Source organism: Ranitomeya variabilis, chromosome 5, assembly GCF_051348905.1.
Source record: "Ranitomeya variabilis isolate aRanVar5 chromosome 5, aRanVar5.hap1, whole genome shotgun sequence".
Lineage (NCBI taxonomy): Eukaryota > Metazoa > Chordata > Amphibia > Anura > Dendrobatidae > Ranitomeya > Ranitomeya variabilis.
The window spans coordinates 593,736,998-593,754,647 of NC_135236.1; the positions used below are offsets into that span (position 1 = coordinate 593,736,998).

Consider the following 17,650-nt stretch of genomic DNA (forward strand, 5'->3'; position numbering starts at 1 on the left):
GAAATTAACACACTCATGAAAATACAAAATCATAAGAATTAGATCAAAGGGTTCTCAAAACCTCATAATAATGGCAGCAGTGGGATTTGAATGGGCATGTCTCTAAACATTAGAAAAAAGCAAGGATTCTTTCAACAGTCTTTATCTGAACTGAAAACTGGAAAATCATGCAAATACAAAAGAAGATTAAATCACATGCTAATTTGCATGTTAGCAAAATCATAAGAATAAGTACAAAAACATTTCAAGAACTCATAATACTGGCAGCAGTGGGTTTAAAGCATATGCTAATTTTGCATGTTAGCATAATTATAAGAATAAGATAAAAAGGTTTAAAAGAACTCATACTAGTGGCATTTGAACCCACAAGTCTGTTCAAATTTAGGTAAGTCTCTAAACTAAAGTCTAAAACTGTCTTTTCCAAAACAGAAATGCACACACTCATGGAAATACAAAATCCTCAGAATTAGATCAAAGGGTTCTCAAAACCTCATAATACTGGCAGCAGTGGGATTTGAATGGGCATGTCTCTAAACATTAGAAAAAAGCAAGGATTCTATCAACAGTCTTTATCTGAACTGAAAACTGCAAAATCATGCAAATACAAAAGAAGATTAAATCACATGCTAATTTGCATGTTAGCAAAATCATAAGAATAAGTACAAAAACATTTCAAGATCTCATAATACTGGCAGCAGTGGGTTTAAAGCATATGCTAATTTTGCATGTTAGCATAATTATAAGAATAAGATAAAAAGGTTTAAAAGAACTCATACTAGTGGCATTTGAACCCACAAGTCTGTTAAAATTTAGGTAAGTCTCTAAACTAAAGTCTAAAACTGTCTTTTCCAAAATAGAAATGCACACACTCATGGAAATACAAAATCCTCAGAATTAGATCAAAGGGTTCTCAAAACCTCATAATACTGGCAGCAGTGGGATTTGAACCCACGCCTCCGAAGAGACTGGAGCCTTAATCCAGCGCCTTAGACCGCTCGGCCATGCGACCTAATGCATTATTAAAAGAGCTTCCTTAGAGTAAGTTTAGTGTATCTGACTACATTTTAAACTTGTGCATTGTGGAAAATGGATAGGTCTCTAAACAAAAAGGAAAAAGCAATGATTCTTTCTTTTGTCTTTTCCAAAAAAGCAAAGCACGCACTCATACAAAAATATGCTAATTTTTCTATTAGCAAAATCATAAATATAAGGTGAAAAGGTTTTCAAAACCTCAGTATGTTGACAGCAGTGGGATTTGAACCCACACCTCCAAAGAGACTGGAGCCTAAATCCAGCGCCTTAGACCACTTGGCCATGCTACCTTAAACAGCATGGTTAATTAAGCTTCCTTAGAGAAAGTGAAGTACATTTGACAACATTTAAAATTAGTACATTTTGGAAAATGGTCATGTCTCTAAACATTAGGCAAAAACAAAGATTCTATCAACGGTCTTTATCTTAACTGAAAACTGCTAAATCATACAAATACAAAAGAAGATTATATCACATGCTAATTTGCATGCTAGCAGAATCATAAGAATAAGTACAAAAACATTTCAAGATCTCATAATACTGGCAGCAGTGAGATTAAAGCATATGCTAATTTTGCATGTTAGCATAATTATAAGAATGAGATAAAAAGGTTTAAAAGAACTCATACTAGTGGCAGCAGTGGGATTTGAACTCACAAGTCTGTTGGAATATGGGTAAGTCTCTTAACAATAGGAAAAATCAATGATTCTTTCAACTGTCTTTTCCTAAACAGAAATTAACACACTCATGAAAATACAAAATCATAAGAATTAGATCAAAGGGTTCTCAAAACCTCATAATAATGGCAGCAGTGGGATTTGAATGGGCATGTCTCTAAACATTAGAAAAAAGCAAGGATTCTTTCAACAGTCTTTATCTGAACTGAAAACTGGAAAATCATGCAAATACAAAAGAAGATTAAATCACATGCTAATTTGCATGTTAGCAAAATCATAAGAATAAGTACAAAAACATTTCAAGAACTCATAATACTGGCAGCAGTGGGTTTAAAGCATATGCTAATTTTGCATGTTAGCATAATTATAAGAATAAGATAAAAAGGTTTAAAAGAACTCATACTAGTGGCATTTGAACCCACAAGTCTGTTCAAATTTAGGTAAGTCTCTAAACTAAAGTCTAAAACTGTCTTTTCCAAAACAGAAATGCACACACTCATGGAAATACAAAATCCTCAGAATTAGATCAAAGGGTTCTCAAAACCTCATAATACTGGCAGCAGTGGGATTTGAACCCACGCCTCCGAAGAGACTGGAGCCTTAATCCAGCGCCTTAGACCGCTCGGCCATGCGACCTAATGCGTCATTAAAAGAGCTTCCTTAGAGTAAGTTTAGTGTATCTGACTAAATTTTAAACTTGTGCATTGTGGAAAATGGATAGGTCTCTAAACAAAAAGGAAAAAGCAATGATTCTATCTTTTGTCTTTTCCAAAAAAGCAAAGCACGCACTCATACAAAAATATGCTAATTTTTCTGTTAGCAAAATCATAAATATAAGCTGAAAAGGTTTTCAAAACCTCAATATGTTGGCAGCAGTGGGATTTGAACCACGCCTCCAAAGAGACTGGAGCCTAAATCCAGCGCCTTAGACCACTCGGCCATGCTACCTTAAACAGCATGGTTAATTAAGCTTCCTTAGAGAAAGTGAAGTACATTTGACAACATTTAAAATTAGTACATTTTGGAAAATGGTCATGTCTCTAAACATTAGGCAAAAACAAAGATTCTATCAACGGTCTTTATCTTAACTGAAAACTGCTAAATCATACAAATACAAAAGAAGATTATATCACATGCTAATTTGCATGCTAGCAAAATCATAAGAATAAGTACAAAAACATTTCAAGATCTCATAATACTGGCAGCAGTGAGATTAAAGCATATGCTAATTTTGCATGTTAGCATAATTATAAGAATGAGATAAAAAGGTTTAAAAGAACTCATACTAGTGGCAGCAGTGGGATTTGAACTCACAAGTCTGTTGGAATATGGGTAAGTCTCTTAACAATAGGAAAAATCAATGATTCTTTCAACTGTCTTTTCCTAAACAGAAACTAACACACTCATGAAAATACAAAATCATAAGAATTAGATCAAAGGGTTCTCAAAACCTCATAATAATGGCAGCAGTGGGATTTGAATGGGCATGTCTCTAAACATTAGAAAAAAGCAAGGATTCTTTCAACAGTCTTTATCTGAACTGAAAACTGGAAAATCATGCAAATACAAAAGAAGATTAAATCACATGCTAATTTGCATGTTAGCAAAATCATAAGAATAAGTACAAAAACATTTCAAGATCTCATAATACTGGCAGCAGTGGGTTTAAAGCATATGCTAATTTTGCATGTTAGCATAATTATAAGAATAAGATAAAAAGGTTTAAAAGAACTCATACTAGTGGCATTTGAACCCACAAGTCTGTTAAAATTTAGGTAAGTCTCTAAACTAAAGTCTAAAACTGTCTTTTCCAAAACAGAAATGCACACACTCATGGAAATACAAAATCCTCAGAATTAGATCAAAGGGTTCTCAAAACCTCATAATACTGGCAGCAGTGGGATTTGAACCCACGCCTCCGAAGAGACTGGAGCCTTAATCCAGCGCCTTAGACCGCTCGGCCATGCTACCTAATGCATCATTAAAAGAGCTTCCTGAGAGTAAGTTTAGTGTATCTGACTACATTTTAAACTTGTGCATTGTGGAAAATGGATAGGTCTCTAAACAAAAAGGAAAAAGCAATGATTCTATCTTTTGTCTTTTCCAAAAAAGCAAAGCACGCGCTCATACAAAAATATGCTAATTTTTCTATTAGCAAAATCATAAATATAAGCTGAAAAGGTTTTCAAAACCTCAGTATGTTGGCAGCAGTGGGATTTGAACCCACACCTCCAAAGAGACTGGAGCCTAAATCCAGCGCCTTAGACCACTCGGCCATGCTACCTTAAACAGCATGGTTAATTAAGCTTCCTTAGAGAAAGTGAAGTACATTTGACAACATTTAAAATTAGTACATTTTGGAAAATGGTCATGTCTCTAAACATTAGGCAAAAACAAAGATTCTATCAACGGTCTTTATCTTAACTGAAAACTGCTAAATCATACAAATACAAAAGAAGATTATATCACATGCTAATTTGCATGCTAGCAAAATCATAAGAATAAGTACAAAAACATTTCAAGATCTCATAATACTGGCAGCAGTGAGATTAAAGCATATGCTAATTTTGCATGTTAGCATAATTATAAGAATGAGATAAAAAGGTTTAAAAGAACTCATACTAGTGGCAGCAGTGGGATTTGAACTCACAAGTCTGTTGGAATATGGGTAAGTCTCTTAACAATAGGAAAAATCAATGATTCTTTCAACTGTCTTTTCCTAAACAGAAACTAACACACTCATGAAAATACAAAATCATAAGAATTAGATCAAAGGGTTCTCAAAACCTCATAATAATGGCAGCAGTGGGATTTGAATGGGCATGTCTCTAAACATTAGAAAAAAGCAAGGATTCTTTCAACAGTCTTTATCTGAACTGAAAACTGGAAAATCATGCAAATACAAAAGAAGATTAAATCACATGCTAATTTGCATGTTAGCAAAATCATAAGAATAAGTACAAAAACATTTCAAGATCTCATAATACTGGCAGCAGTGGGTTTAAAGCATATGCTAATTTTGCATGTTAGCATAATTATAAGAATAAGATAAAAAGGTTTAAAAGAACTCATACTAGTGGCATTTGAACCCACAAGTCTGTTAAAATTTAGGTAAGTCTCTAAACTAAAGTCTAAAACTGTCTTTTCCAAAACAGAAATGCACACACTCATGGAAATACAAAATCCTCAGAATTAGATCAAAGGGTTCTCAAAACCTCATAATACTGGCAGCAGTGGGATTTGAACCCACGCCTCCGAAGAGACTGGAGCCTTAATCCAGCGCCTTAGACCGCTCGGCCATGCTACCTAATGCATCATTAAAAGAGCTTCCTGAGAGTAAGTTTAGTGTATCTGACTACATTTTAAACTTGTGCATTGTGGAAAATGGATAGGTCTCTAAACAAAAAGGAAAAAGCAATGATTCTATCTTTTGTCTTTTCCAAAAAAGCAAAGCACGCGCTCATACAAAAATATGCTAATTTTTCTATTAGCAAAATCATAAATATAAGCTGAAAAGGTTTTCAAAACCTCAGTATGTTGGCAGCAGTGGGATTTGAACCCACACCTCCAAAGAGACTGGAGCCTAAATCCAGCGCCTTAGACCACTCGGCCATGCTACCTTAAACAGCATGGTTAATTAAGCTTCCTTAGAGAAAGTGAAGTACATTTGACAACATTTAAAATTAGTACATTTTGGAAAATGGTCATGTCTCTAAACATTAGGCAAAAACAAAGATTCTATCAACGGTCTTTATCTTAACTGAAAACTGCTAAATCATACAAATACAAAAGAAGATTATATCACATGCTAATTTGCATGCTAGCAAAATCATAAGAATAAGTACAAAAACATTTCAAGATCTCATAATACTGGCAGCAGTGAGATTAAAGCATATGCTAATTTTGCATGTTAGCATAATTATAAGAATGAGATAAAAAGGTTTAAAAGAACTCATACTAGTGGCAGCAGTGGGATTTGAACTCACAAGTCTGTTGGAATATGGGTAAGTCTCTTAACAATAGGAAAAATCAATGATTCTTTCAACTGTCTTTTCCTAAACAGAAACTAACACACTCATGAAAATACAAAATCATAAGAATTAGATCAAAGGGTTCTCAAAACCTCATAATAATGGCAGCAGTGGGATTTGAATGGGCATGTCTCTAAACATTAGAAAAAAGCAAGGATTCTTTCAACAGTCTTTATCTGAACTGAAAACTGGAAAATCATGCAAATACAAAAGAAGATTAAATCACATGCTAATTTGCATGTTAGCAAAATCATAAGAATAAGTACAAAAACATTTCAAGATCTCATAATACTGGCAGCAGTGGGTTTAAAGCATATGCTAATTTTGCATGTTAGCATAATTATAAGAATAAGATAAAAAGGTTTAAAAGAACTCATACTAGTGGCATTTGAACCCACAAGTCTGTTAAAATTTAGGTAAGTCTCTAAACTAAAGTCTAAAACTGTCTTTTCCAAAACAGAAATGCACACACTCATGGAAATACAAAATCCTCAGAATTAGATCAAAGGGTTCTCAAAACCTCATAATACTGGCAGCACTGGGATTTGAACCCACGCCTCCGAAGAGACTGGAGCCTTAATCCAGCGCCTTAGACCGCTCGGCCATGCTACCTAATGCATCATTAAAAGAGCTTCCTGAGAGTAAGTTTAGTGTATCTGACTACATTTTAAACTTGTGCATTGTGGAAAATGGATAGGTCTCTAAACAAAAAGGAAAAAGCAATGATTCTATCTTTTGTCTTTTCCAAAAAAGCAAAGCACGCGCTCATACAAAAATATGCTAATTTTTCTATTAGCAAAATCATAAATATAAGCTGAAAAGGTTTTCAAAACCTCAGTATGTTGGCAGCAGTGGGATTTGAACCCACACCTCCAAAGAGACTGGAGCCTAAATCCAGCGCCTTAGACCACTCGGCCATGCTACCTTAAACAGCATGGTTAATTAAGCTTCCTTAGAGAAAGTGAAGTACATTTGACAACATTTAAAATTAGTACATTTTGGAAAATGGTCATGTCTCTAAACATTAGGCAAAAACAAAGATTCTATCAACGGTCTTTATCTTAACTGAAAACTGCTAAATCATACAAATACAAAAGAAGATTATATCACATGCTAATTTGCATGCTAGCAAAATCATAAGAATAAGTACAAAAACATTTCAAGATCTCATAATACTGGCAGCAGTGAGATTAAAGCATATGCTAATTTTGCATGTTAGCATAATTATAAGAATGAGATAAAAAGGTTTAAAAGAACTCATACTAGTGGCAGCAGTGGGATTTGAACTCACAAGTCTGTTGGAATATGGGTAAGTCTCTTAACAATAGGAAAAATCAATGATTCTTTCAACTGTCTTTTCCTAAACAGAAACTAACACACTCATGAAAATACAAAATCATAAGAATTAGATCAAAGGGTTCTCAAAACCTCATAATAATGGCAGCAGTGGGATTTGAATGGGCATGTCTCTAAACATTAGAAAAAAGCAAGGATTCTTTCAACAGTCTTTATCTGAACTGAAAACTGGAAAATCATGCAAATACAAAAGAAGATTAAATCACATGCTAATTTGCATGTTAGCAAAATCATAAGAATAAGTACAAAAACATTTCAAGATCTCATAATACTGGCAGCAGTGGGTTTAAAGCATATGCTAATTTTGCATGTTAGCATAATTATAAGAATAAGATAAAAAGGTTTAAAAGAACTCATACTAGTGGCATTTGAACCCACAAGTCTGTTAAAATTTAGGTAAGTCTCTAAACTAAAGTCTAAAACTGTCTTTTCCAAAACAGAAATGCACACACTCATGGAAATACAAAATCCTCAGAATTAGATCAAAGGGTTCTCAAAACCTCATAATACTGGCAGCACTGGGATTTGAACCCACGCCTCCGAAGAGACTGGAGCCTTAATCCAGCGCCTTAGACCGCTCGGCCATGCTACCTAATGCATCATTAAAAGAGCTTCCTGAGAGTAAGTTTAGTGTATCTGACTACATTTTAAACTTGTGCATTGTGGAAAATGGATAGGTCTCTAAACAAAAAGGAAAAAGCAATGATTCTATCTTTTGTCTTTTCCAAAAAAGCAAAGCACGCGCTCATACAAAAATATGCTAATTTTTCTATTAGCAAAATCATAAATATAAGCTGAAAAGGTTTTCAAAACCTCAGTATGTTGGCAGCAGTGGGATTTGAACCCACACCTCCAAAGAGACTGGAGCCTAAATCCAGCGCCTTAGACCACTCGGCCATGCTACCTTAAACAGCATGGTTAATTAAGCTTCCTTAGAGAAAGTGAAGTACATTTGACAACATTTAAAATTAGTACATTTTGGAAAATGGTCATGTCTCTAAACATTAGGCAAAAACAAAGATTCTATCAACGGTCTTTATCTTAACTGAAAACTGCTAAATCATACAAATACAAAAGAAGATTATATCACATGCTAATTTGCATGCTAGCAAAATCATAAGAATAAGTACAAAAACATTTCAAGATCTCATAATACTGGCAGCAGTGAGATTAAAGCATATGCTAATTTTGCATGTTAGCATAATTATAAGAATGAGATAAAAAGGTTTAAAAGAACTCATACTAGTGGCAGCAGTGGGATTTGAACTCACAAGTCTGTTGGAATATGGGTAAGTCTCTTAACAATAGGAAAAATCAATGATTCTTTCAACTGTCTTTTCCTAAACAGAAACTAACACACTCATGAAAATACAAAATCATAAGAATTAGATCAAAGGGTTCTCAAAACCTCATAATAATGGCAGCAGTGGGATTTGAATGGGCATGTCTCTAAACATTAGAAAAAAGCAAGGATTCTTTCAACAGTCTTTATCTGAACTGAAAACTAGAAAATCATGCAAATACAAAAGAAGATTAAATCACATGCTAATTTGCATGTTAGCAAAATCATAAGAATAAGTACAAAAACATTTCAAGATCTCATAATACTGGCAGCAGTGGGTTTAAAGCATATGCTAATTTTGCATGTTAGCATAATTATAAGAATAAGATAAAAAGGTTTAAAAGAACTCATACTAGTGGCATTTGAACCCACAAGTCTGTTCAAATTTAGGTAAGTCTCTAAACTAAAGTCTAAAACTGTCTATTCCAAAACAGAAATGCACACACTCATGGAAATACAAAATCCTCAGAATTAGATCAAAGGGTTCTCAAAACCTCATAATACTGGCAGCAGTGGGATTTGAACCCACGCCTCCGAAGAGACTGGAGCCTTAATCCAGCGCCTTAGACCGCTCGGCCATGCTACCTAATGCATCATTAAAAGAGCTTCCTGAGAGTAAGTTTAGTGTATCTGACTACATTTTAAACTTGTGCATTGTGGAAAATGGATAGGTCTCTAAACAAAAAGGAAAAAGCAATGATTCTATCTTTTGTCTTTTCCAAAAAAGCAAAGCACGCGCTCATACAAAAATATGCTAATTTTTCTATTAGCAAAATCATAAATATAAGCTGAAAAGGTTTTCAAAACCTCAGTATGTTGGCAGCAGTGTGATTTGAACCCACACCTCCAAAGAGACTGGAGCCTAAATCCAGCGCCTTAGACCACTCGGCCATGCTACCTTAAACAGCATGGTTAATTAAGCTTCCTTAGAGAAAGTGAAATACATTTGACAACATTTAAAATTAGTACATTTTGGAAAATGGTCATGTCTCTAAACATTAGGCAAAAACAAAGATTCTATCAACGGTCTTTATCTTAACTGAAAACTGCTAAATCATACAAATACAAAAGAAGATTATATCACATGCTAATTTGCATGCTAGCAAAATCATAAGAATAAGTACAAAAACATTTCAAGATCTCATAATACTGGCAGCAGTGAGATTAAAGCATATGCTAATTTTGCATGTTAGCATAATTATAAGAATGAGATAAAAAGGTTTAAAAGAACTCATACTAGTGGCATTTGAACACACAAGTCTGTTGGAATATGGGTAAGTCTCTTAACAATAGGAAAAATCAATGATTCTTTCAACTGTCTTTTCCTAAACAGAAACTAACACACTCATGAAAATACAAAATCATAAGAATTAGATCAAAGGGTTCTCAAAACCTCATAATAATGGCAGCAGTGGGATTTGAATGGGCATGTCTCTAAACATTAGAAAAAAGCAAGGATTCTTTCAACAGTCTTTATCTGAACTGAAAACTAGAAAATCATGCAAATACAAAAGAAGATTAAATCACATGCTAATTTGCATGTTAGCAAAATCATAAGAATAAGTACAAAAACATTTCAAGATCTCATAATACTGGCAGCAGTGGGTTTAAAGCATATGCTAATTTTGCATGTTAGCATAATTATAAGAATAAGATAAAAAGGTTTAAAAGAACTCATACTAGTGGCATTTGAACCCACAAGTCTGTTAAAATTTAGGTAAGTCTCTAAACTAAAGTCTAAAACTGTCTTTTCCAAAACAGAAATGCACACACTCATGGAAATACAAAATCCTCAGAATTAGATCAAAGGGTTCTCAAAACCTCATAATGAGCCCACGCCTCCGAAGAGACTGGAGCCTTAATCCAGCGCCTTAGACCGCTCGGCCATGCGACCTAATGCATCATTAAAAGAGCTTCCTTAGAGTAAGTTTAGTGTATCTGACTACATTTTAAACTTGTGCATTGTGGAAAATGGATAGGTCTCTAAACAAAAAGGAAAAAGCAATGATTCTTTCTTTTGTCTTTTCCAAAAAAGCAAAGCACGCACTCATACAAAAATATGCTAATTTTTCTATTAGCAAAATCATAAATATAAGGTGAAAAGGTTTTCAAAACCTCAGTATGTTGGCAGCAGTGGGATTTGAACCCACACCTCCAAAGAGACTGGAGCCTAAATCCAGCGCCTTAGACCACTCGGCCATGCTACCTTAAACAGCATGGTTAATTAAGCTTCCTTAGAGAAAGTGAAGTACATTTGACAACAATTAAAATTAGTACATTTTGGAAAATGGTCATGTCTCTAAACATTAGGCAAAAACAAAGATTCTATCAACGGTCTTTATCTGAACTGAAAACTGCTAAATCATACAAATACAAAAGAAGATTATATCACATGCTAATTTGCATGCTAGCAAAATCATAAGAATAAGTACAAAAACATTTCAAGATCTCATAATACTGGCAGCAGTGAGATTAAAGCATATGCTAATTTTGCATGTTAGCATAATTATAAGAATGAGATAAAAAGGTTTAAAAGAACTCATACTAGTGGCAGCAGTGGGATTTGAACTCACAAGTCTGTTGGAATATGGGTAAGTCTCTTAACAATAGGAAAAATCAATGATTCTTTCAACTGTCTTTTCCTAAACAGAAATTAACACACTCATGAAAATACAAAATCATAAGAATTAGATCAAAGGGTTCTCAAAACCTCATAATAATGGCAGCAGTGGGATTTGAATGGGCATGTCTCTAAACATTAGAAAAAAGCAAGGATTCTTTCAACAGTCTTTATCTGAACTGAAAACTGGAAAATCATGCAAATACAAAAGAAGATTAAATCACATGCTAATTTGCATGTTAGCAAAATCATAAGAATAAGTACAAAAACATTTCAAGAACTCATAATACTGGCAGCAGTGGGTTTAAAGCATATGCTAATTTTGCATGTTAGCATAATTATAAGAATAAGATAAAAAGGTTTAAAAGAACTCATACTAGTGGCATTTGAACCCACAAGTCTGTTCAAATTTAGGTAAGTCTCTAAACTAAAGTCTAAAACTGTCTTTTCCAAAACAGAAATGCACACACTCATGGAAATACAAAATCCTCAGAATTAGATCAAAGGGTTCTCAAAACCTCATAATACTGGCAGCAGTGGGATTTGAATGGGCATGTCTCTAAACATTAGAAAAAAGCAAGGATTCTATCAACAGTCTTTATCTGAACTGAAAACTGCAAAATCATGCAAATACAAAAGAAGATTAAATCACATGCTAATTTGCATGTTAGCAAAATCATAAGAATAAGTACAAAAACATTTCAAGATCTCATAATACTGGCAGCAGTGGGTTTAAAGCATATGCTAATTTTGCATGTTAGCATAATTATAAGAATAAGATAAAAAGGTTTAAAAGAACTCATACTAGTGGCATTTGAACCCACAAGTCTGTTAAAATTTAGGTAAGTCTCTAAACTAAAGTCTAAAACTGTCTTTTCCAAAATAGAAATGCACACACTCATGGAAATACAAAATCCTCAGAATTAGATCAAAGGGTTCTCAAAACCTCATAATACTGGCAGCAGTGGGATTTGAACCCACGCCTCCGAAGAGACTGGAGCCTTAATCCAGCGCCTTAGACCGCTCGGCCATGCGACCTAATGCATTATTAAAAGAGCTTCCTTAGAGTAAGTTTAGTGTATCTGACTACATTTTAAACTTGTGCATTGTGGAAAATGGATAGGTCTCTAAACAAAAAGGAAAAAGCAATGATTCTTTCTTTTGTCTTTTCCAAAAAAGCAAAGCACGCACTCATACAAAAATATGCTAATTTTTCTATTAGCAAAATCATAAATATAAGGTGAAAAGGTTTTCAAAACCTCAGTATGTTGACAGCAGTGGGATTTGAACCCACACCTCCAAAGAGACTGGAGCCTAAATCCAGCGCCTTAGACCACTCGGCCATGCTACCTTAAACAGCATGGTTAATTAAGCTTCCTTAGAGAAAGTGAAGTACATTTGACAACATTTAAAATTAGTACATTTTGGAAAATGGTCATGTCTCTAAACATTAGGCAAAAACAAAGATTCTATCAACGGTCTTTATCTTAACTGAAAACTGCTAAATCATACAAATACAAAAGAAGATTATATCACATGCTAATTTGCATGCTAGCAGAATCATAAGAATAAGTACAAAAACATTTCAAGATCTCATAATACTGGCAGCAGTGAGATTAAAGCATATGCTAATTTTGCATGTTAGCATAATTATAAGAATGAGATAAAAAGGTTTAAAAGAACTCATACTAGTGGCAGCAGTGGGATTTGAACTCACAAGTCTGTTGGAATATGGGTAAGTCTCTTAACAATAGGAAAAATCAATGATTCTTTCAACTGTCTTTTCCTAAACAGAAATTAACACACTCATGAAAATACAAAATCATTAGAATTAGATCAAAGGGTTCTCAAAACCTCATAATAATGGCAGCAGTGGGATTTGAATGGGCATGTCTCTAAACATTAGAAAAAAGCAAGGATTCTTTCAACAGTCTTTATCTGAACTGAAAACTGGAAAATCATGCAAATACAAAAGAAGATTAAATCACATGCTAATTTGCATGTTAGCAAAATCATAAGAATAAGTACAAAAACATTTCAAGAACTCATAATACTGGCAGCAGTGGGTTTAAAGCATATGCTAATTTTGCATGTTAGCATAATTATAAGAATAAGATAAAAAGGTTTAAAAGAACTCATACTAGTGGCATTTGAACCCACAAGTCTGTTCAAATTTAGGTAAGTCTCTAAACTAAAGTCTAAAACTGTCTTTTCCAAAACAGAAATGCACACACTCATGGAAATACAAAATCCTCAGAATTAGATCAAAGGGTTCTCAAAACCTCATAATACTGGCAGCAGTGGGATTTGAACCCACGCCTCCGAAGAGAATGGAGCCTTAATCAAGCGCCTTAGACCGCTCGGCCATGCGACCTAATGCATCATTAAAAGAGCTTCCTTAGAGTAAGTTTAGTGTATCTGACTAAATTTTAAACTTGTGCATTGTGGAAAATGGATAGGTCTCTAAACAAAAAGGAAAAAGCAATGATTCTATCTTTTGTCTTTTCCAAAAAAGCAAAGCACGCACTCATACAAAAATATGCTAATTTTTCTGTTAGCAAAATCATAAATATAAGCTGAAAAGGTTTTCAAAACCTCAATATGTTGGCAGCAGTGGGATTTGAACCACGCCTCCAAAGAGACTGGAGCCTAAATCCAGCGCCTTAGACCACTCGGCCATGCTACCTTAAACAGCATGGTTAATTAAGCTTCCTTAGAGAAAGTGAAGTACATTTGACAACATTTAAAATTAGTACATTTTGGAAAATGGTCATGTCTCTAAACATTAGGCAAAAACAAAGATTCTATCAACGGTCTTTATCTTAACTGAAAACTGCTAAATCATACAAATACAAAAGAAGATTATATCACATGCTAATTTGCATGCTAGCAAAATCATAAGAATAAGTACAAAAACATTTCAAGATCTCATAATACTGGCAGCAGTGAGATTAAAGCATATGCTAATTTTGCATGTTAGCATAATTATAAGAATGAGATAAAAAGGTTTAAAAGAACTCATACTAGTGGCAGCAGTGGGATTTGAACTCACAAGTCTGTTGGAATATGGGTAAGTCTCTTAACAATAGGAAAAATCAATGATTCTTTCAACTGTCTTTTCCTAAACAGAAACTAACACACTCATGAAAATACAAAATCATAAGAATTAGATCAAAGGGTTCTCAAAACCTCATAATAATGGCAGCAGTGGGATTTGAATGGGCATGTCTCTAAACATTAGAAAAAAGCAAGGATTCTTTCAACAGTCTTTATCTGAACTGAAAACTGGAAAATCATGCAAATACAAAAGAAGATTAAATCACATGCTAATTTGCATGTTAGCAAAATCATAAGAATAAGTACAAAAACATTTCAAGATCTCATAATACTGGCAGCAGTGGGTTTAAAGCATATGCTAATTTTGCATGTTAGCATAATTATAAGAATAAGATAAAAAGGTTTAAAAGAACTCATACTAGTGGCATTTGAACCCACAAGTCTGTTAAAATTTAGGTAAGTCTCTAAACTAAAGTCTAAAACTGTCTTTTCCAAAACAGAAATGCACACACTCATGGAAATACAAAATCCTCAGAATTAGATCAAAGGGTTCTCAAAACCTCATAATACTGGCAGCAGTGGGATTTGAACCCACGCCTCCGAAGAGACTGGAGCCTTAATCCAGCGCCTTAGACCGCTCGGCCATGCTACCTAATGCATCATTAAAAGAGCTTCCTGAGAGTAAGTTTAGTGTATCTGACTACATTTTAAACTTGTGCATTGTGGAAAATGGATAGGTCTCTAAACAAAAAGGAAAAAGCAATGATTCTATCTTTTGTCTTTTCCAAAAAAGCAAAGCACGCGCTCATACAAAAATATGCTAATTTTTCTATTAGCAAAATCATAAATATAAGCTGAAAAGGTTTTCAAAACCTCAGTATGTTGGCAGCAGTGGGATTTGAACCCACACCTCCAAAGAGACTGGAGCCTAAATCCAGCGCCTTAGACCACTCGGCCATGCTACCTTAAACAGCATGGTTAATTAAGCTTCCTTAGAGAAAGTGAAGTACATTTGACAACATTTAAAATTAGTACATTTTGGAAAATGGTCATGTCTCTAAACATTAGGCAAAAACAAAGATTCTATCAACGGTCTTTATCTTAACTGAAAACTGCTAAATCATACAAATACAAAAGAAGATTATATCACATGCTAATTTGCATGCTAGCAAAATCATAAGAATAAGTACAAAAACATTTCAAGATCTCATAATACTGGCAGCAGTGAGATTAAAGCATATGCTAATTTTGCATGTTAGCATAATTATAAGAATGAGATAAAAAGGTTTAAAAGAACTCATACTAGTGGCAGCAGTGGGATTTGAACTCACAAGTCTGTTGGAATATGGGTAAGTCTCTTAACAATAGGAAAAATCAATGATTCTTTCAACTGTCTTTTCCTAAACAGAAACTAACACACTCATGAAAATACAAAATCATAAGAATTAGATCAAAGGGTTCTCAAAACCTCATAATAATGGCAGCAGTGGGATTTGAATGGGCATGTCTCTAAACATTAGAAAAAAGCAAGGATTCTTTCAACAGTCTTTATCTGAACTGAAAACTGGAAAATCATGCAAATACAAAAGAAGATTAAATCACATGCTAATTTGCATGTTAGCAAAATCATAAGAATAAGTACAAAAACATTTCAAGATCTCATAATACTGGCAGCAGTGGGTTTAAAGCATATGCTAATTTTGCATGTTAGCATAATTATAAGAATAAGATAAAAAGGTTTAAAAGAACTCATACTAGTGGCATTTGAACCCACAAGTCTGTTAAAATTTAGGTAAGTCTCTAAACTAAAGTCTAAAACTGTCTTTTCCAAAACAGAAATGCACACACTCATGGAAATACAAAATCCTCAGAATTAGATCAAAGGGTTCTCAAAACCTCATAATACTGGCAGCAGTGGGATTTGAACCCACGCCTCCGAAGAGACTGGAGCCTTAATCCAGCGCCTTAGACCGCTCGGCCATGCTACCTAATGCATCATTAAAAGAGCTTCCTGAGAGTAAGTTTAGTGTATCTGACTACATTTTAAACTTGTGCATTGTGGAAAATGGATAGGTCTCTAAACAAAAAGGAAAAAGCAATGATTCTATCTTTTGTCTTTTCCAAAAAAGCAAAGCACGCGCTCATACAAAAATATGCTAATTTTTCTATTAGCAAAATCATAAATATAAGCTGAAAAGGTTTTCAAAACCTCAGTATGTTGGCAGCAGTGGGATTTGAACCCACACCTCCAAAGAGACTGGAGCCTAAATCCAGCGCCTTAGACCACTCGGCCATGCTACCTTAAACAGCATGGTTAATTAAGCTTCCTTAGAGAAAGTGAAGTACATTTGACAACATTTAAAATTAGTACATTTTGGAAAATGGTCATGTCTCTAAACATTAGGCAAAAACAAAGATTCTATCAACGGTCTTTATCTTAACTGAAAACTGCTAAATCATACAAATACAAAAGAAGATTATATCACATGCTAATTTGCATGCTAGCAAAATCATAAGAATAAGTACAAAAACATTTCAAGATCTCATAATACTGGCAGCAGTGAGATTAAAGCATATGCTAATTTTGCATGTTAGCATAATTATAAGAATGAGATAAAAAGGTTTAAAAGAACTCATACTAGTGGCAGCAGTGGGATTTGAACTCACAAGTCTGTTGGAATATGGGTAAGTCTCTTAACAATAGGAAAAATCAATGATTCTTTCAACTGTCTTTTCCTAAACAGAAACTAACACACTCATGAAAATACAAAATCATAAGAATTAGATCAAAGGGTTCTCAAAACCTCATAATAATGGCAGCAGTGGGATTTGAATGGGCATGTCTCTAAACATTAGAAAAAAGCAAGGATTCTTTCAACAGTCTTTATCTGAACTGAAAACTAGAAAATCATGCAAATACAAAAGAAGATTAAATCACATGCTAATTTGCATGTTAGCAAAATCATAAGAATAAGTACAAAAACATTTCAAGATCTCATAATACTGGCAGCAGTGGGTTTAAAGCATATGCTAATTTTGCATGTTAGCATAATTATAAGAATAAGATAAAAAGGTTTAAAAGAACTCATACTAGTGGCATTTGAACCCACAAGTCTGTTCAAATTTAGGTAAGTCTCTAAACTAAAGTCTAAAACTGTCTATTCCAAAACAGAAATGCACACACTCATGGAAATACAAAATCCTCAGAATTAGATCAAAGGGTTCTCAAAACCTCATAATACTGGCAGCAGTGGGATTTGAACCCACGCCTCCGAAGAGACTGGAGCCTTAATCCAGCGCCTTAGACCGCTCGGCCATGCTACCTAATGCATCATTAAAAGAGCTTCCTGAGAGTAAGTTTAGTGTATCTGACTACATTTTAAACTTGTGCATTGTGGAAAATGGATAGGTCTCTAAACAAAAAGGAAAAAGCAATGATTCTATCTTTTGTCTTTTCCAAAAAAGCAAAGCACGCGCTCATACAAAAATATGCTAATTTTTCTATTAGCAAAATCATAAATATAAGCTGAAAAGG

General features: G+C 34.1%; 8 non-coding genes across 8 annotated transcripts; all 8 read right to left on the minus strand.

Moving 5' to 3' along the window:
* Window positions 1-3,598: 3,598 nt before the first annotated feature.
* Window positions 3,599-3,680, minus strand: TRNAL-AAG (transfer RNA leucine (anticodon AAG)). The gene has a single exon. It is a non-coding gene; the product is annotated as a tRNA-Leu (tRNA).
* A 231-nt stretch (window positions 3,681-3,911) lies between these two features.
* Window positions 3,912-3,993, minus strand: TRNAL-UAG (transfer RNA leucine (anticodon UAG)). The gene has a single exon. It is a non-coding gene; the product is annotated as a tRNA-Leu (tRNA).
* A 1,254-nt stretch (window positions 3,994-5,247) lies between these two features.
* Window positions 5,248-5,329, minus strand: TRNAL-UAG (transfer RNA leucine (anticodon UAG)). The gene has a single exon. It is a non-coding gene; the product is annotated as a tRNA-Leu (tRNA).
* A 1,254-nt stretch (window positions 5,330-6,583) lies between these two features.
* Window positions 6,584-6,665, minus strand: TRNAL-UAG (transfer RNA leucine (anticodon UAG)). The gene has a single exon. It is a non-coding gene; the product is annotated as a tRNA-Leu (tRNA).
* A 1,254-nt stretch (window positions 6,666-7,919) lies between these two features.
* TRNAL-UAG (transfer RNA leucine (anticodon UAG)) lies at window positions 7,920-8,001 on the minus strand. Its single transcript has one exon. It is a non-coding gene; the product is annotated as a tRNA-Leu (tRNA).
* A 2,562-nt stretch (window positions 8,002-10,563) lies between these two features.
* TRNAL-UAG (transfer RNA leucine (anticodon UAG)) lies at window positions 10,564-10,645 on the minus strand. Its single transcript has one exon. It is a non-coding gene; the product is annotated as a tRNA-Leu (tRNA).
* A 4,353-nt stretch (window positions 10,646-14,998) lies between these two features.
* Window positions 14,999-15,080, minus strand: TRNAL-UAG (transfer RNA leucine (anticodon UAG)). Its single transcript has one exon. It is a non-coding gene; the product is annotated as a tRNA-Leu (tRNA).
* Window positions 15,081-16,334: 1,254 nt separating this feature from the next.
* Window positions 16,335-16,416, minus strand: TRNAL-UAG (transfer RNA leucine (anticodon UAG)). Its single transcript has one exon. It is a non-coding gene; the product is annotated as a tRNA-Leu (tRNA).
* Between the last annotated feature and the right edge of the window lie 1,234 nt (window positions 16,417-17,650).